The 26,811-nt window shown below is 44.0% G+C and overlaps 1 protein-coding gene across 6 annotated transcripts in view; it reads left to right on the plus strand.

The window, feature by feature from the left end:
* Positions 1–688: 688 nt before the first annotated feature.
* RALY (RALY heterogeneous nuclear ribonucleoprotein) overlaps positions 689–26,811 on the plus strand; it is an 85,804-nt gene continuing 59,681 nt past the window's right edge. The window contains exon 1 of one of the 6 annotated variants that reach the window (XM_086702011.1): positions 689–1,093. The gene's annotated coding sequence lies outside the window, so the exon portion shown is untranslated. Of the gene's footprint in view, positions 1,094–1,171; positions 1,844–26,811 lie in introns of those variants that run through there. The other 5 variants (XM_086702009.1, XM_086702013.1, XM_086702014.1 and 2 more) reach the window with 5 other exon arrangements.

A 26,811-nucleotide genomic window follows, 5' to 3' on the forward strand; every position in this document is an offset into this window, starting at 1 on the left:
CTACGCCATCTCTTCCGCACCCTTCGGTACGGCCCCCCGCCAACTTGTTTGGGCCCTGTCTCCAGACGCCGCCCATCTTCAGCACCAGCCAGCCGCTCTTGCTTTGGGTCACGCCTCCTTCCGGCTCTTCCCCGGAGTGGCCACCTTTGAGCCCCCACCTCCCTGCTCGGCTTCCGGGAACGCCTCCTTCTGTCCCGCTTCAGTTTTTCCTCCCTCCTGGGTTTCTCTTCAGCCACGCCTCCGGCCCCCTCTGCTAAGGGTGCCGCTTCGCCCAGCCTCGCCTCGGTCTCCCTCCACCTTTGACTCCTCCTATGGGCACGGCCTCCCTTTAGCTCCACCCACGTCCCCTCCTTTCAAGCACGGCCCTGGCTCCTGGCTCGGCGCGGCCTCCACGGTCTTCCATACCTGCCTTGCGCTTCTCTCGTCTCCCGCCTCACCACCCTCTCAGCCCTGCCCCGCCTTCGGCTCGCTTATTGGTGTAGCAGAGTCTCTCTCTTCCAGTCCTTAGCTCCGCCTCTCCAGCCTCCCTCCTCGGTCCCTCCTCCCTCAGTCAGGCCCCGCCCTGGCTCCGCCTGCCTCTTCTCCCCGCCGAAGCTCTGGACCTTTCCAAAGCGAGGCTGAGGGGGTGGGGAAAGCCCATGCGCCCGGGAAGCCGGGCTGTGTCAGGGTGGGGCTGCGGACTCAGCGCTTGGGTCTCGGTGTCCTTTCCCGGAGAAAGAGGCAGGGGCGTGGAGGGAAGGCCCAGGGCCAGGGCTGGAGCGGCGGGTGGGGCCAAGCTTAGGGAAACCGTTCAGGGCACCCCCACTCCCGCGCGCTTCAGTGGTGCCGGCCGAGGGAAGGACTCGCGGCTGCGGGGCTCGCGCCGCTGTCAGTGCGGCGGGGCGCGCGAGCGGCGCGGGCGCAGGGCGGGCTTAGCCGGGAGAAGCTGAGGGGGCGGTAGCGGCGGCGGGGGCGACTCCCGCGCGTGTGCTCAGCTCCTCACGCCGCGGCCGGAGCCGCCTTCTTCCTCTTTCGCTCCCTCCCTTCCGCCCCCGAGTGCGGCGGCACCGCCTCCTTCCGCGCCGCGCGGCTTCCTCCAGACCTCTTGGCGCGGGTGAGTGGGGGCCACGGGCGTCTCCTTAAGGGTGCGGGGGAGTGTTCCTCTTTCCTTTTCGGCCGCCCACCTCTTCACTCGAGTTCCTGCCTATTTTTAGAAACTCTTTTTTCGGCCATTCTGGGCGTCCCAGGAGCGGGAGTAACTCCCGGCCCCCTCCGCCCGCACCTCCTCCCCATCTCCGGGCCCGCCGCGCCGGGTCGCTAGCCCGGCCCATCCTCGCCTGCCCCCGGCCGCCTGGCGTTCCCTGGCCGATTCCCCCTTGCGGGCCGGGCCTGGGCCAAGAGTTGGCGGGGTGGGCCCGCGCCCGCTCGGAAGTTGGAGTCTTTGTGCTCGCGCCCCGCCCCACCCGGCGAGGGGAGGAGGGAAGGGAGCGGAGGCCGCGCCGGGGAGGCCTGGGCGGGCTCGGTCCCGGCTCCGGCCCCGGCTTCTTCCGGCTCTCCTGCCCGATCCGGCTGGGTCTGCGGGCTCCCCGAGGTGCGCAGAACTGGCCCTGCCTCGCTCCCCCCGGGCTTGAGCGCCGCCGCGGCCCCCGCCGCTGCCGTTCCTGGGCTCCTTGCATACCTTGGGGCTCGGAGAGGAGCAACAACCGGTCCTCGAGCTGGGGCAGTGTTCCGCAATTCACGCAGCCCTCTGTGTGCAGCCGAGCTTTAGTTTGTCCCTCCGTAAAATTTGGGAAAGAAAGTCGCCTCGCAGCATGTTTGTGGATTTAGGAAACTAATATGTGTGAGAAGTGTTTAATACCAACAGGTAACATTTAATGGACTTGACTAGGAACTTTGTAAGCCCTATTTCATTTAATGCTCATGACGGCCTTCTGGGGTTATCCCCCTTTCCAAAAGCAAAAAACAAGGCTCAGGGAGGTGAAATAATGTGCTGCAAATCATAGTAGTCATAGAAGTGTAAAGTCTTGGTACTAGTACCTGTTACTTATTTCTTAAGTGTGAGCTTGTGTAATCTCAGTGCAGAGAGGATTTTGACTTACCCTTGGGTCACATCGTTGGAGACGTAACTCCGTTTTCCCTGACTTCTAGGCTAGTGTCCACTATGCTATGGATGAAATCCCATTCTGGGGATATGAGGGGTCGGAGGGAAAGGAAATTACTGTGGATTTCTTGCTAGTATTGCCCGTTAGAATTTGATGAAGGTAGGGGACTCCAGATCTCAGGAACAACTGAAATTCTCTGGGATTTTGGCGCAAGGAAGGCTTGAGTCATTATAACAGTGAGGGCTATCCATTTTGTTTATAGTATGTTCCTCCCCCCAAACCTTGAGTGTTCTCCATAGTGTTTAGATTTATAGCTCCTGGTTGGGGGAGGGGAAGCAGGAAGTGGCTCAAGTCAAGTGCTTCAACTCTCTGCCTTCAAATAGGGTTTTATTTTCCCTATTTTCAGGTAAGACCAAGAGGGATAAAAGCGAACTAAAATTAACTTTGACTAGTGTTCTAGTTTTCCAGTGTGTTTGATCCTGGTGCGGGAAGTGTCAAAATCAGGTAGGCCACATTTTGAAAGAGTCTCCTGATGTTTGCATTAATTCTTGAGAGTCTGGAGGTCTGTTGTGCCCTCCTTTTTCCAAAATTCTGGATTTAGAACTTGTGGTATGTAGGAGCTGGAAGGGGTCTTACTATCTGGTCTAACTTTTTTGTTTGCCTTGTCCTTCTTCCCTGTTAATTGAACACTGAAAGGGGAAGTAAGTTGTCTAAATTCACGGACTGCCTTAGTGACAAATTGGAACTAGAATTCCCAGTCCAGTAGTAGTTATATTTCTACAATCCCTTGCCACCTTTTGAAAGAGCAGTAAATTACATAGTCAGGCCTTAAGACCAGGAATCCTGAGTAAATTGAAATCATGAGGAAGTTGTTTAGTTCCAGCCCCTCTCCATGCCTCAGGTTTTGCATTAAAAGGAGGTCAGGTTTTGTGCACAGGTGTACCAGTTCTCATTACTTTTATTGTGTGGTACTTTATGGTTTATAGTACTCTTCTGGAATCATCTGATTTCATTTCTAATCAGTTCTGTGAGGGAGTTCTTAGAATTTGCTTTACATCTGCATTTTACAGCTGTAATTGAGAATGGAGACACAGCAAGGTTGGGATACTTGACTTTCTTATAATCACCAGATTAACAAGTGGTAAGGACAGGACACCTTTCATGGGCAGAGGATTTGATGTGGCATAATAAATTGAGCCACTTATTGTGACTCTGTGAACCTGTTTCCTTTTCTGTAAACTCAACAGGCTTGTGTGGGAGCTGTGAGAAATGGCCGTGAAAGTCTATTGCAGTAGTAGAAATAATAGCTAACATTAAGTACTTACCGTATACCAGGTACTGGACTAAGAACTTTCTCTGGGGTATCTCATTTATTCCTCAGAGCAATTTTATGAATTAGGTATCCCTGATTTACAGAGGAAGAAATAGGCTTTAGAGAGGTTATATGACTTGCTCAGGATCATGTAATTGATAACTGCAGACAGTATAACTTTAAAGCCAGTGTGGGTGTTTTTTTGTTTTTTGTAAAAATACACGGGACATAAAATTTACCATTTTAACCAGTTTTAAATGGACAGTTCTCTGGCATTAAGTGCATTCACACTGTTATGCAGCCATCACCACTATCCTTACCTAGAAATTTTTGTCTTCCCCAACTGAAACTGTATCCATTAAACACTAACTGCCTATTCCCATCTCCCCCCCCAGCCCCTGGCAACCACCATACTATTTTGTGTGTCTGAATTTGACTATTCTAAGTACCATATGTAAGTGGGATTATACATATTTTGTCCTTTTGTGACTGGCAAAGTTGGCACTCTTTGTGCCTCCCTTGACCTCAGGGTGCTTTGTAAATGCAAAATGATCAGCCCTGATTGGCAGTGGCAGTAGGGTGTGGTATGCATCCCCAGAGTGGGAACAGAAGCCTGATTGTACCTTTGGTTAAGCTCCTTCCCCCCTTTTCCTCTATCACTGAAGCCTGTTTTGGAGATCTGTGCTAGCCTCTTTTGTGTCTTCCAAAGTGACCTCTTACCCTTGAAATAGAACCCAGAGGGCTCTCTACTTGCCTTGTTTGCACCTGCCTTTCTGACTATACAGGGTTTGGGCATATCAGGCTGCAGTGATCAAGAATAGCAGTGCTATGACAGCTCGGATCAGAACTACTCAGAGGATGATTAAATGGATTACCTTTATGAAATGTTCTCTCTCTTTGCCCTCCTCTTTGTATATAGTCACACAAGAGGGATTAGCTTTGGTTTCCTAGAGGGTGTTTATGGATACTCCTTGTTTGCAGGTGGTTAAGATGGAGTTAAATGCATTTAGCCTTTCAGAATTCTCTTCGGTTTGACCTTTTCCCGTTCTATGTGTTTGGGAGATGGTGGGGTGGTAGAATGTGGTGTTTGTGAAGGGTAGTTGGAATTTTGTCCTGATATCTACAGGGGGTGGGAGTGGGAGGTGTTCCAGAGATGGGTTTAATAGGGCAGCAAACAGATCTGAGCATGTTGCACTTTCCTTAAAGAACTGATGGTTTAGCATTGCCTATGTATTAAGTCCAAACCCCTGAGTGTGATAATGTCAGAATGTGCTGAATTGTTTATTGGGTAGGATCTTGTAGTTGAGGAACTTTAAAGTCCCGTTCTGGCTACCTGTTGAGATTCGGTTTCATTGGACACTTCATTATCGGAAAGTTTTTCATTTACAGGAAAATTATTAAGCATCTGCCATGCACAGTCCTAACCTTGGGGATTTGGGTCTATATAGTGTCGTGGGGAAGACAGGCAAGGAAACAGGCCGTGTGAGAAGTATTGTGAATAGGATAAACACTATGAGAGCATAGAGAAATGGTTACTTACCCAGCCTTGGAGGCTTCTTCAGATCTCAAGAAAAACAGAGAGACCTGAGGCAGGAGGAAACGAGATTTGGAGAGTTGAGGAGAGAAGATAAGACTAGGCAGAAGGAATTGTAAGTTTAGAGGTGGTGGTGGTAATAGGTAAGACTTTTGGCCATTTACTGTATCTATCAGGTACTATACTCTTAAGCATTTAACATGTGTTACTCCTTCCTATAACCACCTTGAGAAGTATACTATTATTCCCACTCCATAGGTGAGGAACAGACCCAGAGGGGTTAAATACATCTCTCAGTTTTCTCAAGATTCTTGAATGGATCATAAAACAAAAGATGGGTGGATGTGACCCGAGATGAGAGAAGACTGGTACAGTAGGTAGAGCAGAAGCCAAGTCATGGAAGGGGCTTGTTGCCCAGGTTGAGGAGTTTGAACTTTAAACTGAGATGAGGGGGGCCATGCTCCCCTGGGCATTTTAGAAGGCTCTCTGGCTACCTGTTTGGGGACTGGATTGGAGGGCTAGAGTACCTTGGGCAAAAAAGACCAGTTAGGAGGAGGCTGTTATGGTACATACAGGTAGGAGATGATGATGTTTCCAATGAAGGGTGTGTGTGTGTGTGTAGAAGGAATTGTGAATGAGACACAAAGATGATTGGTGTGGAGAGTAAGCAAGAAATCAGGGATGACTTCTAGATTTCTACCTGGTGCAGTTGTACAGATGAGGATGCTGATTATTGAGGTGAGGACACAAGAGAGAGGGTGGATTTCTCATGCAGAGTCCTACATCTGCTTTCATTTACCTTCTAGTTACTGATCCTAGTTCTCCATGGGGAGGGTGGGAGTGGGGGCATGGGTGAGGGAGAGATATTTTGCAACACATCTGGTAACTATTCCTGACTAAACTGGGTGATGTAAACGCTAGTTTCTTTTTTTTCTATTTTTTTTTAATGTATTTATTTTGAGTGAGAGGGGAGGGGCAGAGAGAGAGAGGGTGAGAGAATCCCAAGCACCCTCAGTGCTCTTAGTGCAGAGCCAGATGCAGGGCCTGAATTATGAACCATGGGATCATGACCTGAGCCAAAATCAAGAGTTGGATGTTTGACTGAGCCATGCAGGTGCCCCAACACTAGTTTAGAAAAGGGGAAATATTAAGATATCAGACACCCAGGCCCTCCGTAGCCCTGAAGGTTGTTTATGTTAAGCCAAGAACAGCTTACATTTTCTTTAGACAATGTCCTTTGGTACTGCTCTGTCCATGTGCTACTGTGGCCCTCTCTAGGTCACTTGTGTTTACTACCTGCTAGGCACTGGGAAAACAAAGTTGAGTAAAACAGGAGCTTGCATCCAGAAAGGCAGCAGGTCTCAGTAGTTTAGCTAATAGTGGTGGAGGCAGAGGGTAGGGTGAGGCTGGTCAGGGTGGGACCAGATGCCGAGGGACCAAGAGGGATTTTTGTTACGATTCTAGATGATGATTTAGATAATATATCTCTTGGAGAGAGGCATTTTCTTTCTTCTCTCCCATTTCTTAGGCAGTGGTGGGGGGGGGGCTGGTAAGAGTAAAGATAGGAGGGTTTTCATATGAATGTCTATAAAAACTTTTTTTTTTCAATTTTATCTTGAGGTATAAAAGGTACAACTGGAGTGGGGAAGATGACAGCAGTAATGTTAATCTGCTGACTTACAACTGCCCATTAGGTATTATAAGGAAAGTTTCAGACCTGAGATGGGGTACTGCTCTTAGACTCTCAGGATTAGAGAGAGGGGACAGTGGGATAAACTGGGAGCCTAGTCATGAGCCCGAAGATTATTCATTCTGGTCCCTGCTGTTAATTCAGCTTGCAGTCTTGCCTTTCCTTTTCTGGTGCCATTTCATCATAAAATAATCTCAGAGCTCCCTGAAATTCTGTAAAGACCCAAAGGGTGGGAGCTGGGGGCAAAAATTAATTTTGAGGTCCTTCTCTGGTCACCTTCCCCACCCTGCTTAAATGAATAACTAGACATAGGCATCTGTCCAAGTATCATTAGTTATCTTTTCCATTTCTATAACCCTCCCTTTTTTTTCTTCAGTTTTATTATCTTTCACTTCTTAAGGGCCTTCATGTGAATAAATGGCCATACCTCATTGGAGGATGGGGGGAAGTGTGGAATATATCACTAGGTTCTATTCTATATCTCCAGAAGGTCATTTAGGCTGTCCACTGCTCTCTCTACAGGGTTAGGGGTGGGGAGATTGTGGTTGAATACTTACAGTTTCTTTCTTTCTTTGATTTTTTTTAAATTTTATTTTATTTTTTTAATTTACATCCAAATTAGCATATAGTACAACAATGATTTCAGGAGTAGATTCCTTAATGCCCTTTTAGCCCATCCCTCTTCCCACAACCCCTCCAGTAACCTTCTGTTTGTTATCCATATTTAAGAGTCTCTTAAGTTTTGTCCCCCCTCCCTGTTTTTATATTATTTTTGCTTCCCTTCCCTTGTGTTCATCTGTTCTGTGTCTTAAAGTCCTCATATGAGTGAAGCCCTATGATTTTTGTCTTTCTCTGACTGACTAATTTTGCTTAGCATAATACCCTCTAGTTCCATCCATGTAGTTGCAAATGGCAAGATTTCATTCTTTTTGATTGCCGAGTAATACTCCATTATACACACACACACACACACACACACACACACACACACACACACACATATACATACCACATCTTTATCCATTCATCCATCGATGGACATTTGGGCTCTTTCCATACTTTGGTTATTGTTGATAGTGCTGCTGTAAACATTGGAGTGCATGTGTCCCTTTGAAACAGCATACCTGTATCCCTTGGATAAATACCTAATAGTGCAATTGCTGGGTTGTAGGGTAGTTCTATTTTTATTTTTTGAGGAACCTCCGTACTGTTTTCCAGAGTGGCTGCCCCAGTTTGCATTCCCACCAGCAGTACAAAAGAGATCCTCTTTCTCTGCATCCTCGCCAACATCTGTTGTTGCCTGAGTTGTTAATATTAGCCATTCTGACAGGTGTGAGGTGGTATTACATTGTGGTTTTGATTTGTATTTCCCTGATGATGAGTGATGTTGAGCATGTTTTCATGCATCAGTTGGCCATCCTGGATGTCGTCTTTGGAGAAGTGTCTATTCATGTCTTTTGCCCATTTCTTCACTGGATCATTTGTTTTTTGGGTGTTGAGTTCGGTAAGTTCTTTATAGATTTTGGATACTGACCCTTTATCTGATATGTCATTTGCAAATATCTTCTCCCATTCTGTTGGTTACCTTTTAGTTTTGCTGATTGTTTCCTTCGCTGTGCAGAAAGAAGCTTTTAATTTTGATGAGGTCCCAATAGTTTATTTTTGCTTTGGTTTCCCTTGCCTCTGGAGACGTGTTGAGTAAGAAGTTGCTGCGGCCAAGATCAAAGAGGTTTTTCCTGCTTTCTCCTCGAGGATTTTGATGGCTTTTTGTCTTACACTTAGGTCTTTCATCCATCTTGAGTTTATTTTTGTGTAGGGTGTAAGAAAGTGGTCCAGGTTCATTTTTCGGCATGTTGCTGTCCAGTTTTCCCAGCACCACTTGCTGAAGAGACTGTCTTTATTCCATTGACTATTCTTTCCTGCTTTGTCAAAGATTAGTTGGCCGTATGTTTGTGGGTCCGTTTCTGGGTTTTCTATTCTGTTCCATTAATCTGAGTGTCTGTTTTTGTGCCATCTTTCTTTCTTTCTTAATGTTTATTCATTTATCTTGGAGAAGGAGAGGGAGAGCGTGCACACGTGACTGGGGAGGGGACAGAGAGAGAGAGAGAGAGAGAGAGAGAGAGAGTCCGTCCCAAGCAGGCTCCATGCTGCCAGCACAGAGCTTGATGCAAGGCTTGAACCCATGAACTGCGAGATCATGACCTGAGCCAAAACCAAGAGTTGAATGCCCAACCAACTGAGCCACTCAGGTACCCCAAATACTTAGAGTTTCTGAGGCTCCGACATATGTATTTGAAGTGCTCCACTGACTAAAGTGCACATCTGGCTATTCTTCTGACACGCCCAGTGTTGCTCCACTGGGGGAAATAGGCTTTTTGATGCTTGCCAAAGTCATGTAACTTGTAATTACCTGATATTCTCTGGGATCTGTCTTCCTGTCTAAAACAAGGGGGTTGGGGCACCTGGGTGGCTCAGTCGGTTGAGCGTCCGACTTCAGCTCAGGTCACGATCTCGCGGTCCGTGAGTTCGAGCCCCGTGTCGGGCTCTGGGCTGATGGCTCAGAGCCTGGAGCCTGCTTCCGATTCTGTGTCTCCCTCTCTCTCTGCCCCTCCCCTGTTCATGCTCTGTCTCTCTCTCTCTCAAAAATAAATAAAACGTTAAAAAAAATTTAAAAAAAAAAATAAAACAAGGGGGTTGGACTAGATAATCTTGAATGATATTTTTACCTCTTAATAGTATGAATTTCTGGTTTTATGGAAGTGACTTAAGAATTCATTTCTGGAAGGAGAAACAGTTTTGTTAGAGCATTGAGAGTATGTCAGAGGGTTAAATTCTGAGTTCACGGGTACCTTTCAGTATATAAACAGATGGATATTGCTTTTTAGAGTGGACAGATTGCTGAAAAATTGCTTGTGAGATGAATTTATCAGATTGTCTAAGCAGCTCCATTATAAACTTGGAGCTGTTGTCCCATGGACAAACTTGGAGTCTAAGGACTATAAAAAAATTATATTTAAATGTTTGGCAAACTGTTTAAAATCATAGAATAAAGACAGATAAAAAACAGTATAAGATTCCCAAACAGTACTAGGACTGGAAAAACACTACACCCGGAATTTGCATTTCCTTAGAGCTTTAGCTTTATGAGGTAGATGCCTCTACTGAGGTTACCTGTCCCTTGAAATGCCATCTGTAGAGACTGAATAGTTCTGTTTATTTGTTAAGGTAAGAGTCATTGCTTTATTCCAAGTAAGTATTCTCTTTTAGAAGGCCAGGTTAATACGTTTAATGTTATTGGCCAGGTTTTCTTCATTCTAGAGGTATTTATCTGGTATTTAGCGGTCTCCTGTTTGTTTTATTAAGGATTTTTTTTTTTGTAGTTTATTGTCAAATTGGTTTCCATACAACACCCAGTGCTCATCCCAAAGGGTGCCCTCCTCAATACCCATCACCCACCCTCCCCTCCCTCCCACCCCCAATTAAGGATTTTGCTAAACCTAGTTAGAGGTACTGTTTGCATGGTGTCTGTTGATCTGTTTGTCTAGTTTCCTTTGTAATTCTTTGTGCTAGTGAAAGCAAGCTCAGCAGTAGATTTAAAAGAATCATTTCTATAACTCATTATTTCTCTAGATCTGGGTTTCCTTTCTGGAAGTAGGATCATGCTATACTGAGAGGTCAAATGTTGCCTGCTTACATGGACCTTTAGGACTTTGTTCTTACAGATAGCTGTAAGCTGGCAATGAGGAATGGTATTGTCAGTATAGTAATAATAGCGATGCCTGAATCAGAATCAGTTGAACACAAGAATAACTTTTCTTAAGGCCTTAAAGACTCACCTTAAATTGGTTTTCACATAAATTAAAATCAGCTCTTGATAAAATTAGGGTCTTAGTAGAGTTACCATACTGAGTAGGCTACCTAGCTGTGATAGCATCATTATATATATGCAGCTGCCTTTCATCCCAAAGTTCAGTCATTCTTTTCCAGGAATTTGGAGTACCTGCTATGTGTTCTGTCTATGGAGAACATAAAAACAAAGCAAGACCTGATTGCTGTCCTCAAATTACTTTCAGTTTTGAGAGAAGTACAGTGGATCCTAGTTTCTGCTTACTCCTGCTGCCCTGGCCCAGATATTTGGGTTGAGGATTCAGACTAGAAATAGCAGAATTGATGGATGTATCACTAGGCAAGGAGACCTTTTTGAAGATCTGACTTCCAGTGTTTGCATATATTTTTGCCCCCCTTTATCTATTGGTGAGGTGCCCCACACAGTGTGTAAAGTCAAGAACATTAGGGTAGGGGACAACATTGTCCTTCAGGCTTGGGTGTCCAGACATCTGTCTAGTGCTTTTCCTAATCTCCTCACATCAGTTCTCTGGCTGGCTTCCAGAAAGATTTGATACTGTCTAGCTTCTTATTTAGGAAGTAAGAAAATGAAGTTTCATATTGAATTATTTGAAGTTTTATTATACTCAGTTTTGAAATAGCTCTCTATTTTGCTTGAAAGTGAATTATATGAAGTGTGGTTTCTGGCATTTGCTCAATTTGTGACTTATTAATTGTGATTAAATTGTGGTTCTTGAAGCCCACCACCACTGTCTCTGCCAGTCTTCTTTGAACACTTTGCAGCATGGAGCCCTAAGGAAATGGAGGGAACGTTGAGCTTACCCTGATCTTGAAGGGCTCTTCCTCTTTTCTGGTTTCTACACTCAAAAAAGAAAGGTTTTTTGGATGTTGTGTTGTGTTCCAACAATTTAGCATTGCCTGTGAGGTTTAGAAGAAGAGAAAATATGTCTGTGCCTGTTCTTGAAGGTTGGAGATAATATTGAAATCAGTCATCCAAACTGTATGGAGCCCATTGAATGCCTTCTGGGTGCTGTGAGGGATGTAAACATGTATAGCATATTCTTGACTTCAGGGAACCTATGGTCTCTTTGGGGAGAGAAGATGTGTATCTGACAATAAGGCAGTTTGGTGTAGATAGCTTTGTTTGGATGACTAAGGTCTACTCTTGTTCTTTGGCACTAATTTGGCCAGGTAAACTGAAATGAGTCATTTTTCCTCTTGGACCTCCATTTTGTCATCTATAAAATGGGGTTAATATTCCATATCAATTCTTCACAATATTATTGTGAGGAACAAGTTAATTTTACTAAAAGTACAAATGATACATTATAAAACCAGATGATGCAATTTATATGTGAATTTATATATGAACTTTATATATAAATGTATTATACATGAAGAACACATGAGCTATTTGTCAGAGTTAATGGGTAAATGGCAGTGTTTTCCATAGAAGGAGAGATCTCTTTGGGCTGGAGTGATCAGAAAGAGCGGTCTGAATCAGCCTGTAGGACTGGAGAAAGAATGATGGAAGCATATAGACAGGGGCATTGATGAGGCAAAAGACTAGGAAAAACTAAAGGGGAGCAGGTTAGTGTTTTCCAGCCTCAAGTCACAGGGTAGGTGTATGTTTAGCATTAGTTACCAGTTTTCGAAGGCATACCAGATTACACTCTTGTTAGTGGTATAGGAGAGATTCCTGTTGCTTCGCATTCGGGTCAACACTTAGCATTGTCTTTTTCATTTTAAGCCCTGTTGGTTGATAGTTACAGAACTGAGTTTAATGAACGTAATATGAACTCTCAGGTAGCAATGCCATGAATAAGTAAGATTGGGATTTCAGAGAAGGGAGAGATTGCTTCATTTGTGGTGTGTGGTGCCCAGGGAGCATTTATGGTGGAGTGAGCATTTCACTGGGCTTTGTAGGATAAAGATAGTGACCATATATTATCTGGGACCAATTCAGTTTCTCATGTTCTGTCTGGTTGTGCTTAATAAATTATGAAACACCAGTATTTCTGTGTCAGGACTCTATCTCCTTGATACCCTGAAATCTCTTCTCAATTGCTGTGCCCCACTCCCTTTCCCTACCCCATTTTCCCAGAAAGTATGGTCACAGGAGATTTTAGGCTATGGAGATGGAGAGAGGACATTCTGTTGAACAGAAACACATGAATGTCTAAATTGAATGGCATCCCTATTCTTGCTAATGAGCTGAAGAGGGGAGGATGTGTCCATACTTCAAGGGGTGGATGGTGATGCCTTCTCATAGCCCTCTGGAGCAGGTGGAAAATGTCTACTGTTCCCAAGCCAATTGTATTTAAACTGGATAGGATGAGAATGACCTCTTTGCCTGAAATTACATCATTTCAGGAAATAAATTAATCCAGCAGTAATACTTGAAATATATCAAAAGAGAGTTTGTCTTTTAAAAGAAGGGGGAGGTGGCAAGAGGGAATACCAAAACCTAAAGAGCTTAGTCTCTCAAAGCTCATCTATTACTTGTATATTTGCTCAGGGAAAAATTGCCATTTCTTTATCAGCTTTCATCCTGCTGGGTGGACCCTAGCTGGGTGTTTATTTTCTGTAGTTTTACCAAATCATTTTGAAGGCTGGTGTGAACATTGATCATTTCTTAGAGCCTTTCCTCTTTGTTCTGTCAGCAAATATTAGAAAATGTACCTTAAATTACCTGGTTGGGGGAAATGAGGTGGCCCTGCCTGCTCCCAGAGAGCAGTACTTCCATCTTAAACATTAGTTAGGTCCTGATCCTGTTTCAGGTCTGGGGTATTTGTCAGGAGAGACTGACACTGATGCCACTGAGGACATATACTAGAGGGTATTTAGGCCTTCTGTCAAGTAGACCAGTTGAGTACTTGATTAAAAATCTGATCTCGGTTCTAAACCTAATTCTGTGTTTGTTATTAATAGTTGCTGCCCTGTATCGGGTGCCCACTGTGTTGAGATACCATGCTTGGTACCTTGGTTCAAACTAATAGAGCTGATGTTTATTTAAAATTACTGTGTGCTAATAAGCTCTTTGTGTATGTATAGAAATCTTTATAAATCCTATAATACAAGACCTATATAAGTAAATTTATGTATCATTTACATATGTTATATAAATCTTGTATATCATGCATAAGTCTGTCTATATATAAAAATCATTTATTCTTACCTCAACCTTAAGAAGTAGGTTCTGTTGATCCTCATCATATAGATAGGAAACTGAGATGCCAGGAGGTTAAGAAATATATTGTCACACTGCCAGTAAATGAAGTTGCCAGGAGTTAAACCTAACCAGTTATTTATTTTTAATATGAAAAATTTTAAACATACCCAAAATAGAATAGATTAATGAAGCCTGATTCATTACTGTACCTATCACTCAGCTTCAATTCATGGTCAGTCATATTTCACATAACCCACCCCTACCTATTTCTCATAGTATGCTTTGAAGAAAATCTCAGCTATCATATTTTGTCCTTAAATATTTCACAACATATTTCTAAAGGATGATTTAAAAAATAAAACTTCAGGGGCACCTGGGTGGTTCACTTGGTTAAGTGTCCGACTTCGGCTCAGGTCATGATCTTGTGTTTCATGAGTTCAAGCCCCGCATCGGGCTCTGTGCTGACAGCTCAGAGCCTGGAGCCTGCTTCAGATTCTGTGTCTCCCCCTCTCTCTGCCCCTCCCCTGCTTGTGCTCTCTCTCTCTCTGTCTCTCAAAAAATAAATAAATGTTAAAAAAAAAAAATTAAAAAAACTGCAGTGGTGCCTGATTGGCTCAGTTGGTACGGCATGCAACTCTTGATCTCAGGATTGTGAGTTCCAGCCCCACATTGGGGGAAGAGTTTACTTAAAACAAAATACAAAACACAACTACAGTGCCATTTTCATACCTTGTAAAATTTAACAACTCCTTAATACCATCAAAATTCAGATTGTGTTCAAATTTCCAGTTATCTCATAAATGTCAAAATCTTATTTTTACAGTTTGTTTGACTTAGGATTTATATAAGATCCACATTTTAATTGGTTCCATCTTTTAAGTCTCTCTCTCTCTCTCTCTCTCTCTCTCTCTCTCTCTCTTTTTTTAAGTTTATTTCTTTATTTTGAGAGAGAGCATGCATGAGCAAGCAGGGGAGGGGCAGAGAGAGAGAGGGAAGGAGAGAGAATCCCAAGCAGGCTCCGCACTGTCAGCCCAGAGCCTGATGTGAGGTCTCATCCCATCAACCATGAGATCATGACCCGACCTGAAATCAAGAGTCTTATCCTTCAACTGACTGACCACCCAGGCGCCCCCTAAGTCTCTTTTAATTTGTAGTTCACCCCTGTGTGGTTTTTGTGTTACCTTTATTTGTTGAAGTAACTGGATTGTTTTCCTTGTAGAGTTTTCCATGTTCTGAATTTTCTATAAATTGGTGGTTGTATCTAGGGGGCAAATATGTCTTAATCCTCATGGCAACTCTACAAAAAATAGGTATTTTTGTTTTGCAGATGAGAAAACAGACTGAGAAAGATTGGGTGACTTGTCTAGAGCCTCCCAGCAACCTTGGATTTAAGCACAGACCATTTTGTCTCCAAAGCCTTTGTTCTTTGCTTTTTTCCACTCCCCCATTCTCTGAGCTTGGGCAAATCATTTTAAGTTCTCTGGGCCTTAGTTTCTTTGATACATACACTGATGAATCTTATAGGAGTAGTAGTTTATGTGTCGATGACCATTTGAATGCCTACCATGTGTTGGCATGGTACTAGATGCTGTGGATGATACTCAGGTGAATATGTCTTCAGTGAGCAGGTGGTCAGCCAGGGACTGTAGGACTATACCCTGTTTCAGACATGGAGACTGTTTTGGACATGATGGGGCTATAGGAGCTTCCTAACTAACCTTTCTGTCTTGTCCTCTTTCATGCCATACTCCTCCCTGCTGCCAGGTGCCTTTTTCTAAAAACCATTTTTGTTGTGTACTCCCCTGCTTATAAATCTAATTTGAGGACTTGGTAAATAAGAAACAAAGTTTTTCCAGCAATAAACCTTCCCTCCTTGGATTGAGTTACTATTTCAAGGGCAGCTGGTTTTTTTTTTTTTTTCCCTTTTGTTTGGCAAAGGTGTTATTGCTTTTATGGAAATGCTGAGGGAATCTGGAGATGATAGAAAAATGGTGGAATAAAGCATGGGAATGCCATCTTGATTCAGGGGAGAGCATACATTTAGCATTGTACTGTTGACTCTCAAGGACATCTGACTGTAATGGAGCAGTTGTGCTCTTTTGCAAAGAAAAGGTACTTTTAGTTACGAAGTTTAGGGACAAAGGTTTTAAAGATATTCCTTTAAGGGGAACCAAGCTGCTGAACTTTCATTTTACTGGCTAGCCAAACCGTTAAAATGGATGCAGTATATAGAATTGAAGTCATGTAGAACAGTGGTTTGGGTCTGTAATTTGGGTAGCAGGCAGTCAGCACTGGGGTCCAGGCCAACATACAACTATAAGTAGTAAAAGTCCAAAGTCCAGAGTAGTAAGTCTCAGGGCATTTGTATCCCTAGAGCGCCTTATATGTAATAGGTACCTAATATCATTAAATCTTTCTTAAAAAAATATTTTTAACAGTGGATTAAGCTAAAGAAGGTATGGAATCGTGGGTTCTATTTAAGTTTATTTTGATTTATTTTGAGGGAGTGTGAGGGTGCAAGTGGGGGAGGAGTGGAGAGAGAATCCCAAGCAGGCTCCACACCCTCAGTGCAGATCCTGATGTAGGGCTTGAACTCGTGAACTGTTGAGATCATGACTTGAGCCAAGAGTCCGATGCTTAACTGAACTACCCAGGCGCCCCTGGAATCATGGGTTCTAAAGCTCAGGAGCCAAGTGGTCCAGAACTCTGGATAGCTCCTTGGAAAAACAGTTCCTCTGACAAAAGTTAGGAGTCCTTAGGGGACTCCTAAATCCTTTCTGTTCAGAAGTATTCAGAGGATCTTACCCTCTAGATCAGGGATTGCAAACTGGCAGCCCCTTGGGTTGACTCTGGCCTGCATACATATTTTGTTTGACTTTACCTGTACTGTTTTTCTGTTTTGTTTTGAGTTGGACCCCAGCCTGGGGAGATTGGGGCTGCCTTTCAGTGGAGATACCTTGTATGAGATCAGAGATCCTGGCATGTGGGCTATGAGGGTGACTGATTTCTCCTGAAGAGGGAATAGCCCCCTGCTGTTCTGTAGACAGCTTTAGTCCCTGAGCCCTCTACCAGGGACTCCCTGTATTGTGATTCCTTGTGCACTGCCTGTTTAAGAAGCTTCTAGCTTGGCTTTTTTTTTTTTTTTTTTTTGGTCTTTGAGGCAAAGGGATATGGCTTTGATCTTTGGGCAAGTCTGTAGCACCAGCCCAGTTTGGCAAAATGCTTGTGTTTAAAGAATCACGTTCTTCATTTCTGTCCATCTCACGTAGTGTTTCCTTATTGGCTGGCTTCTTTAAACGGAGCATATTTGTTCTCAAGTTTGTCAAAGCTCTCACCATTTCCTATTGTCTCTGTGATACCCAAGCCCAGTGCCTATTGCCATTTATCATCAGACTAGTACTTTGTTCTTTGAAACACTTGGTCACCTGTACTTAATTTTGTTACCTGCTTGGTCCTTTTGGGCCAACCCCACTCTAGATGGAACTCTTTGATATTGAAGGGGCTTTGCCCAGTTATGTGCTTTTAGTCTGCTGGGGCTAGATGAACTATCTTTATTAGAAACTTTTGGTATCCCTATTGGCTAGTAAGTCTGTCTCTTTGCTTGTCTTAGGACTTCACCAGGACAACAAACAAGTCAAGTCTCAGTGAAACTTGTCCTTGTAAAATTAGCATTTTTTGCAGTCTCTAACACACACAAGCTAGAGGAGAAGTGGGTTCTGATGCCTTGTGAAAGAAACCATGACCTCTAATACAAAACTTTTTTAAGGAGTTAGTCCCTGGTCTTTGTCCCACCTAGTTGCGATGAGCCGCAGCTCTTTTCTGAATAAGTGACTTCTTGCTGCTTGATCTCTTCGGCTTCTTGTAATTATTGTAGCATTGTCATCTTGTATGTGGCACATCATGGTAATTTCAGTGACAACTGATCATGATATCCCAGATAGAGGGAGGAAGCTAATAAGTGTTAGGAACTCAAAAAGGATATTGGGCTAAGTTCTTATACGGCTAGTAGAATTTTGAACTGGAAAGGACTTTTCAGCAAAAACCTAATTAAACCTTTTCCTTTTACAGACCAGTCCCTATTTGAGATACTTAGCTTTGTGTTTCTTTGTGCTCTCTATTCTGTATGGGTTTTTTCCATTATATCCCACTGGACCATGAGCTCCACAAAGGCAGGAACCATGTCTGTCTTGTTAATTACTGTCTTCCCAGTGCTTGCCATAGGACGTAAGTATTTTTTGAGTGGATAACATGGACACATGGCTGAGTATTGGATGATATATGAAATCATAGGATAAAACATACCTTCCTAAAGTGTCAGTGTACTCAGATTTTTTGGATTTGGAGTAGTTTAAATATTATAACTAGTAATTGAAAAGTTTACTCTTATATTAAATCATGTTAGTATGAATTTCTTTTAGATAACATGAGAAGGCATCAAATAAATTTCAGAATTACAGTAGGCCCTTTGACCTTTGCCCCAGAGGGTTTAGAGTTGCCCGAATGAACTCTGATATTTTTGAAAAGCTAGAAAACTAATTTTTTTGATATATTTTTTAAAGTTTATTCATTTTGAGAAAGAGAGAGTGAGGGCAAGTAGGGGAGGGGCAGAGAGCAGGAGAGGGAGAATCCCAAGTAGGCTGTGCACTACTGGGGCTCTATCTCACAACCATGAGCTCATGATCTGAGCCAAAATCCAGAGTTGGATGCTTAACCAACTGAGCCACCCAGATGCCCCTAGAAAACTAATTTTTTTAAAAACATGAGATCTGATTTGAAATGCTAGCAGTTAATTCAGAGGTTTTTTTTTTTAATTTTTTTTTTTTTAACGTTTTATTTATTTTTGAGACAGGGAGAGACAGAGCATGAACAGGGGAGGGTCAGAGAGAGGGAGACACAGAATCCGAAACAGGCTCCAGGCTCTGAGCTGTCAGCACAGAGCCCGACGCGGGGCTCGAACTCACGGACCGTGAGATCGTGACCTGAGCTGAAGTCGGCCGCTCAACCGACTGAGCCACCCAGGCGCCCCAATTCAGAGGTTTTTAAACAAATTTGTGTGGGTAAGACAAAACACATCCTTGGCTTGAGCATTTGTTTGTGACCTAGTAGGTAAACAGGTCTGGGGAGCAACTAGACTTTGGATAGGGTCAAATAGATCATGGTGTCCGGGACAGTTGCCATTTTGGGCCTGGCTTCTTGGCTTCAAACTGGCCATAGTTTGGAGTGGAAAGAATGAAGTTACAACTTGATAGGTTAGGAAAATTCTCACATTAAATATCACCGTCTGGGAGGCTCTGTCATTTGAGCATCTGATTTCAACTCAGGTCATGATCTCATGGTTTGTGAGTTCGTGCCCCACGTTGGGCTTTGTGCTGACAGGTCAGAGCCTGGAGCCTACTTCAGAGTCTGTATCTCCCTCTCTCTCTGGCCTCCCCTGCTTGCACTCTGTCTCTCAAAAATAAATAAACATTAAAAAAATTTTTAAATTCTCTGTGGGAAGCAGCTTCTATAAAGCTATCTCAGCCCTTAAGAGAGCTTCACCTTTACTCCCCTTGTTTTGCAGTTGAAACTGAGGCCCAGGGAAGAAAGCAGAGCTTTTCTTTAGGAACCTAAGCAGCAGCCATAGGTCCTGGGCAGACCCCGCTTCAAACTCCAGATCTTTGTTGGGTGCTCCTGCCTCACACACTCATAGGGCATGAGACAAGGTGTTTTGGCATACTTTGGGATGGTTGGTAGAGCTAGGCAAACTCTGTTTCTTGGCATAGCCCTATCATCCTGAGCAAAGGGAGGGTTGAGGTGGCAGTTAGTAATGTGCTTAGTCTCATCTTAGCCCAAAGGGTCTATTTCTGTCACTAGCATCAGATTGACCTTATTTTTTCTACATAGAAAGATGTAGAAGATCGTTCAGCAACAAGGAGCCTCAGTGCCAAGATAGATCCATCCCTCCTTGTGTTTCCTCCCTTCCAGCTCCTTCCTCCTTGAGCCCTCCCTTGTGCATCACCTATGTTCTCCCACCCCCCATCCCCACTCTTTTATTCTTTGTATTTGTCTCATTGTTGCCCTTCTCCTCCATGGGGAAATTCTTGTAATCCTCTGCAGTAGGCAGAGTCTGGGATTGGACCTGTTTCCAGGGTTTTTAAGGGGACTTGCTCTCAAGTAGGGCAACTAAATAAAGGAGAATAGACATTTTTAAACTGCCCCCTCTTCTCCACCTCACCCCAGATTGGAAAGGATAAAATCTCAACTCTGGCCTTGGCTGCAAGGCTCCTACAATCTGGTGCCACCTCACTTTGCTACCTTCTGTCAGCAGCATGGTAACACCACTGTTTCCCTGTGCTCCTGCTCAATTCAGAATGACTTTGTTATTTGACTGTTTCTCTGAGTAGAAAGCTCTCAGCTCCCTGCCCCCTTTACTAGACAAGCTCCTGTTCATTTTTTCAAAGCATTTCAAATGCCATCTTCTCAATGAAGCTTTCCTTGATCACTCCATAAGCAGAATTAATATTGGTCTTCTTTGCACTTTGCTTCTACTTCTGTAGTTGTACTCTGCTGTTGTATCACACTCAGATCTCCTCTCATTCATGAAATTAAGATCTTATGGGCCAGGGGACAGTGTACTGCTTAACTGTTTCCTCTGTGTCTCTGTAACAGGCTTGGCATAAATAGTACTTGCAGAATGAATAACAGAAATGTATGTGTACTGATACCCATGGTATAAACTTGAATATTAAAATGCTACAGGTAAAATGTGACAAAGTGCTCTGGAACTTTATGGGAATTTTTTTTTTTTTAAGATTTTTATTTTAAGTTTGTTTATTTGAGAGAGAGAACAAGTGGGGGAGGAGCAGAGAGAGAGGGGGAGGGACAGAATCCCAAGCAGACTGCACTGTCAGTGTGGAGCCTGATCTGGGGCTCGAACTCACAAATCTGTGAGATCATGACCTTAGCCGAAATCAAGAGTCAGGCACTTAACGGACTGAGCCAGCCAGGCACCCCCCCACCCTCTTTTTAAAAATTTATTTTGAGAGAGCACATGTATTGGGGGGAGGGGAAGGAGGGGGCAGAGGGAGAGGGAGAGAGAATCCTAAGCAGGTTCTGCACTGTCAGCGTAGAGCCTGACACAGGGCTCAATCTCACGAACAGTGAGATCATGACCTTAGCTGAAATCTAGAGTCGAATGCTTAACTGACTGAACCATCCAGGTGCCCCCCTTTTTTATTTTAGAGAGAGAGCATGAGTTAGGGGAGAGTGGTTGAGGGGGGCAGGAAGAGAGAATCTTAAGCAGGCTCCATGCTCAGTACGGAGCCTGACACAGGACTCAATCCCACGACCCTGGGATCATGGCCTGAGCCAAAATCAAGAGTTGGATGCTCAACTGACTGAGCCACCTAGATGCCCCTGTGGAAGTTCTTGAGAACTAACTTCTAATTGGGAGAAATCTTGGAAGTTTCTAAAAACTGGTAGCATTTGAATATGTCCTTGAAAATTCAGAAGAAATTCAACTTGGCAAAGATGGTGGGAAGAACATTCCAGATGGAGGAAATGGTTGGAGTAAAGGCAGTGAAGAAGTACAGAGATTCAGGCCACCACGTACTGCACCCATGTCTTTAGCCAGAATCCTGTTAGAGTGTGTGCTAAGTTTCTAGACCAGCCTAAAGGAAATTCTCTCTCCTGTCTTTTGTACCTTTTTTCTTTTGTGTTCTTCTTTCCTTCTCATATCTCTTTTTTTTTTTTTTTTAAATTTTTTTTTTTTCAACGTTTTTTATTTATTTTTGGGACAGAGACAGAGACAGAGCATGAACGGGGGAGGGGCAGAGAGAGAGGGAGACGCAGAATCGGAAACAGGCTCCAGGCTCTGAGCCATCAGCCCAGAGCCCGACGCGGGGCTCGAACTCACGGACCGCGAGATCGTGACCTGGCTGAAGTCGGACGCTTAACCGACTGCGCCACCCAGGCGCCCCATCTTATCTCTTTTTTAAATATCCTTTTTTTAAATGTTTATTTTTGAGAGAGAGTGTGAGCGGGGGAGGGGCAAAGAGCGAGGGGGACAGAGGATCCAAATCAGGCTCTGCACTGACAGCAGTGAGCCCATTGTGTGGCTCAAACTCAAGAGCTGTGAGATCATGACCTAAGCCGAAGTTGGATGCTCAACCAACTTAATCACCCAGGTGCCCCCTCCCTTTCTCTTACAACCTACTCGAAGCCCCCCCCCAACCTTTTCCCTTTCTTTTATCTTCCTATTTCTTCAGTCTTCCCTCCCCACCCCCACTTTTTAACTTTATTGTTGATCTTTTTCTACCTATTTTCTTCTTTCTTGCCCTCTTCCCCAAGTTACCCAGGAAATCCAGTACTTTGGGTTGAAATGTGAATCAGCTATACAATATTTAACTCCAAATAAACACCTCCCTTTGTGAAGAAGTAATTATGGCATAATTGCTTCTTATGTGTCTGTTGTGTTTTATTGGCGTTTTTTTTTTAACCTCCCACGATGCTGGGGGTGTCGTTACCTTTTTTTTTTTTTTTTTTTTTTTTTAGTAGTTGTCATGATGTCAATTTTAATGAGAAATTTCTGCAGACAGTCTTGCCCTTGAGTGGTATGAGCCTTCAGGCAAAGCTAGGGCTGGATGAGTCAGATACGCTCAGGGATCTGTTTTCTCATGCATATGAGTGTCTAGGCCACACACACTCCCTCCAGTCCCTATAAGTTCATATGCTTTGCAACACATAGACACAAAATTGAGTTATAAAGGTGCACACATTGCTTCTCTTCCATACACATCCATATAATCTCTCTTACACCTTCGAATTATGTACTCCCCACCCCCCCTCCTGCCATGTACCAACACACTTATCCTCCTGTACCTCCAGTTCTGTTCTATTTTCTAACCAGGTACTCAGTATGTGTTGCAAAGGTATCTGCAAGCCTGTCTCACAGACACCACACTGTTTACTCCCTTACATATCCACATAGGTCTTCCTCTGTACACAGACACATCTCCCTACACCTTGGGTCTCATACATTCCACACCACACCATCTCCCACTATTGCCTACACCCCTTCCTTAGGTATTTCTAATCTTCATAAGAGACATTTTACTTTCAGACTAGTTTTGAAAGGAAATGTCTTTGCTCATAGCCAAACTAGTGGACCACTAGGAAGTCTGAACTATTACTTATGACAGACCCTTCTGAGGCCCCTAGAATAACTTTGTTATGGTTGGGGTGGGGGAAGGCTGGATCAGACAATAGCTGGTTTCTTCTAAATGGTACTACTGTGACCCAAGGTGGATTTGAACCTAGCTATAAACTGGTCCTGTGATTTCAAGGTTCACTTCTATTGGAAGATGATCATATACTTTGTAAAAGAACCACTGCATATGTTCTAAATCAGGTTCTCGGGGCGCCTGGGTGGCGCAGTCGGTTAAGAGTCTGACTTCAGCCAGGTCACGGTCTCGCGGTCCGTGAGTTCGAGCCCCGCGTCGGGCTCTGGGCTGATGGCTCAGAGCCTGGAGCCTGTTTCCGATTCTGTGTCTCCCTTTCTCTCTGCCCCTCCCCCGTTCATGCTCTGTCTCTCTCTGTCCCAAAAATAAATAAACGTAAAAAAAAATAAATAAATTAAAAAAAAAATAAATAAATAAATCAGGTTCTCTAACAAGTTCCTGGAGTGCTTCTGTTGTGTAGCCAGGTTGGAGGCAGTTATCAAGAGGAAAGAAATAGAAGTAAGATCTGCATTATCTTTTTGTACCACCATGGACAAATTATCTTTTCTGGACCTCAGTTTTCTCACTTGTAGCATAAACAAAGCTCATGCTCATAAAGGATGCTTTTGGCTCTAAAATTTTATGCTGCTTTATGAGTTCAGTCTGGGATCCTTTTCTACCACAAAAGTATTGGTTCTCTGGGTCTACCCTGGGCAAGAGTATTTTAGGCTTTGGCCAGAGGCCAGCAGAGGCAGCCTAGGCCCTGACTTTCTGTCAGAAGCACTGACACAGGTCCTAATTAGAAATGGATCAATATGGGCCGGTAGCCAGGCCTGGGGAGCCTGGGAGAAGCCTCCCCTAGCTAGGGAGAATCTGATTACCATGAAGTAAGTGGCTTTGGTTACACTTGTCAACACTTCAGTTCTGCTGGTATAGTCCTCTTCCCCTGGGACCAGTGGGCAGGGCTGCCCTGAGCAAACAAGGAAATGGTTAACTTGTATTCCCTTTGGTATGTTTTCCTCACCTCTATAAACTTACAATATGATGCTAGGTTTGTAGGACAGGTGTCCTCCTCAGTTGGAAAAATCACTTATTGAATACCTACTAAGTGCTCAATACTGGTTTAAAGCTCCTTTGTGTGTTTATTTCTCCTCTAACAGCCTACAGGGATAGGTTCGAAAAGGAAACTGAAGCTCAGAGAAGTGAAATGACTTGGCTGCCCCATGTCACATAGCATGTTCTTTATTGTACTACACTACGTTTCTAGTATTTGCAACACTGATTCCAAGCTGATGAACTGTTTTCTACTGGGGCCATCCCTTACCTTTTTACCTATTGAACTGGAGCTCAGGCCCTCTCCCTGGAGCCCTTCAAAGACTGGAGGAAATTCTTCAAAATCATTGATGAGGAGGAAGGGAGGAGATGCTCTGCTTGCTTTTGCTCTCCTTTCCAAAGTCCCTGAGGAATGAACAGGCTCTAATGGGAGAGATCAATCATCATTTGGGATCAATGGGAGGACTTCCTCTTGCATGGAGTGCAGAGTCAGGTTTCTGACCGGGCTGTGTGCAAGGAGGGGGAAGGGACTCATGACTGGATATTTCTAGGTGTTGTAGAATCTGGGGGCTTAACATGTTCAGCTACCGGTGTGGCCATTCAATTTGTTGAGTATTTCCAATGTCTCAGGGCTTGTGCTAGTGCTAAGGATTCCCAGATGAAGACCCAGTCTCTGCCCTGAAAGACCTCACAATCTAGCATCAGAGTCAAACAAGGAAACCATAGTATTCTGTGTATGCCTTAATGGAGGTGTGTGCAAGGGATTCTGGGATTACAGAAGCATGAAGGCGGGTTTTCCTGGGGAAGATAACTTTGATCTGTTCTTTGAAGGAAGAGGATGAGTTGAGGCAGGCAAAGCAAAGAGCGCCACTCCATACTAGGGAATTAGCACAAAGAAAAGCATAAAAATGTGACGAGCAACTCCTGACAAAGGGGTGGACATTAACTCAGTCCCTAACATGTAGCAAATCAGATTGACAGCCCTAAGCTCTCACTCCTTGCCAAAGTTGGGGCTATAATCCAGCTACTGTGAATGGCAGTAACACAGGAGCAGCAGGCAGGGAGGAGGAGGTAGATTTATTAGCAGGTGCTGACTGAAACTTAGTTTTAGGGAGGAAACTAAGGAAGGAAGCTGAAGAGCAGCAGCCCTCTGTCGTCTGGGCCAAGCCTACAGAGGTGCTGGGGGTTCTAGGCAGTGGTTTGAAAGCTCATCTGGCCCAGGCACATGTCTTTGGTTCTCCCATGGCAAAATCCTCTGCTCCACTCAGACTGCCCCTCCTTTCTATGTTCTTTTTAAAAAAGAAATTAATGGAATCTGTTCAAAATACCCCTGAAATGAAATAACATTTTTAACTCTAATTACCCTAATTAAAACTTGACAGCCTTAATCCTGAAATGGCAGATATGCTAAGTACCCCATGCCTGTGACAAGCTCACTTACCCAGATGGAATGTTGTTCTGTTCTGGGCTTAGGAGAAAAATTCTTTTGTGTGTTTGTTTTGTTTTTTTCCCATCAGCAATTTAGTCTTTGTTCTCACAGCTTCCCCAAGCTAGGATAGCCATACTTGTGGGCTATAGGCTTACCCAGGACTTTTAATCTCCATAGAGATCCCTTTGTATTCAGAGGTGATACTCCTGATGATTCTTAGCACATACCTTTGAATTTCCTCTTCAGTTGAGGTTGGACTTCATGCTGTGAGCCTCTCTCTGGGTGAAATCCTCTGGATACCAGGGAACTGTGCTTATTAGAAGACTGTTTGCTGATCTAGGGCTAAGTATGGGTCTAGATCAGTTTATGGCTGGTATTGAAGATAACAGTTTGAGGTCAGGGACAAGGAGCTCTGAAAGTAAGATCTCTCGTCTCTTCACATATCTTGCACAGGCTAGGGCCATCTAGTAAAATGCTTGGTCTTAACTAATTACCCGTGAGCCCCAGGGAACACAATGGGGAGAGAGATGGGACACCCCTTGAAGTAGACTGAAGGCTTTGATGCTCTGAGTCCTCTCACGGTTCTGTTAGAAACAAAGTTCCCTGTGTTCTAGTGACCTCCTTTCAGCCTTAGAAGCCTGTTCAGTCAGTGGACACTGGACGCTGGGTGCTATGTGAGGTACTGCAAGGGATACAGAGTTGAATGTGACACAATGCCCCTGAGAAGCTGACAATGTAGGGAAGTGGGGAGGGAGTGGTGGGTGAGGGACAGCCATATAGATGACTGATTACGTAAGGCAAGCAAAGATTTTTCACAGGTGTTGGTATTTGAGCTTGTTCCTGAATAGGTAATATTGGCAAAGGAATGGAGGGCATTGCAGGTGTCAGGGAATATCATGGGGGAAAGGTAGGAAGTTGCCAGGTGACAGTTTGCTGTGATTGGAGTATACTGTGCAGGGGAAGGATATGGTAGAGGATAGGGGTAGAGTTTAAACTTTATCTTGTAGGCAAAGGGGATCCATGAGGGTTTAGGGCTTGTCATATGGGTGTGTATGATGGATTGGGCAACAGGGTGATTGGAGACAGATTAGTTAGAACGGGTGTCAGCAAACTATGGCCTGTGGACTGAATCCAGTCTGCTGCCTCTTTTCATAAAATTGTACTGGGCTACAGCTACACTTCTTTGCTCCTCTGGGATTGTTTTTATATTACAGTGGCAAAGTTGAATACTACAGAGACTGCTGTAGCCCACAAAACCTAAAATACTTACTATCTGGCCCTATACAGAAAAAGTTTGCTGACTTATGAGTCAGAAAGTAATTATGAAATTTCTGTAAGAGAAGATAAATGTTAGGACTAGGCCTGAAATGGATTGGAAGTATCCAGTGAGACTTCTCAGAAGGAACGACTGAATGCTTTAACAGAGGATACTTGCCTTGCCTACCTCTAAAAACTTTATGAAGGTCAAATTTGCTGAAAGTCACCATGGTTACAAAA

Source organism: Puma concolor, chromosome A3 (genome assembly GCF_028749965.1).
Source record: "Puma concolor isolate L17-30 chromosome A3, mPumCon1.1.hap2, whole genome shotgun sequence".
Classification (NCBI taxonomy): domain Eukaryota; kingdom Metazoa; phylum Chordata; class Mammalia; order Carnivora; family Felidae; genus Puma; species Puma concolor.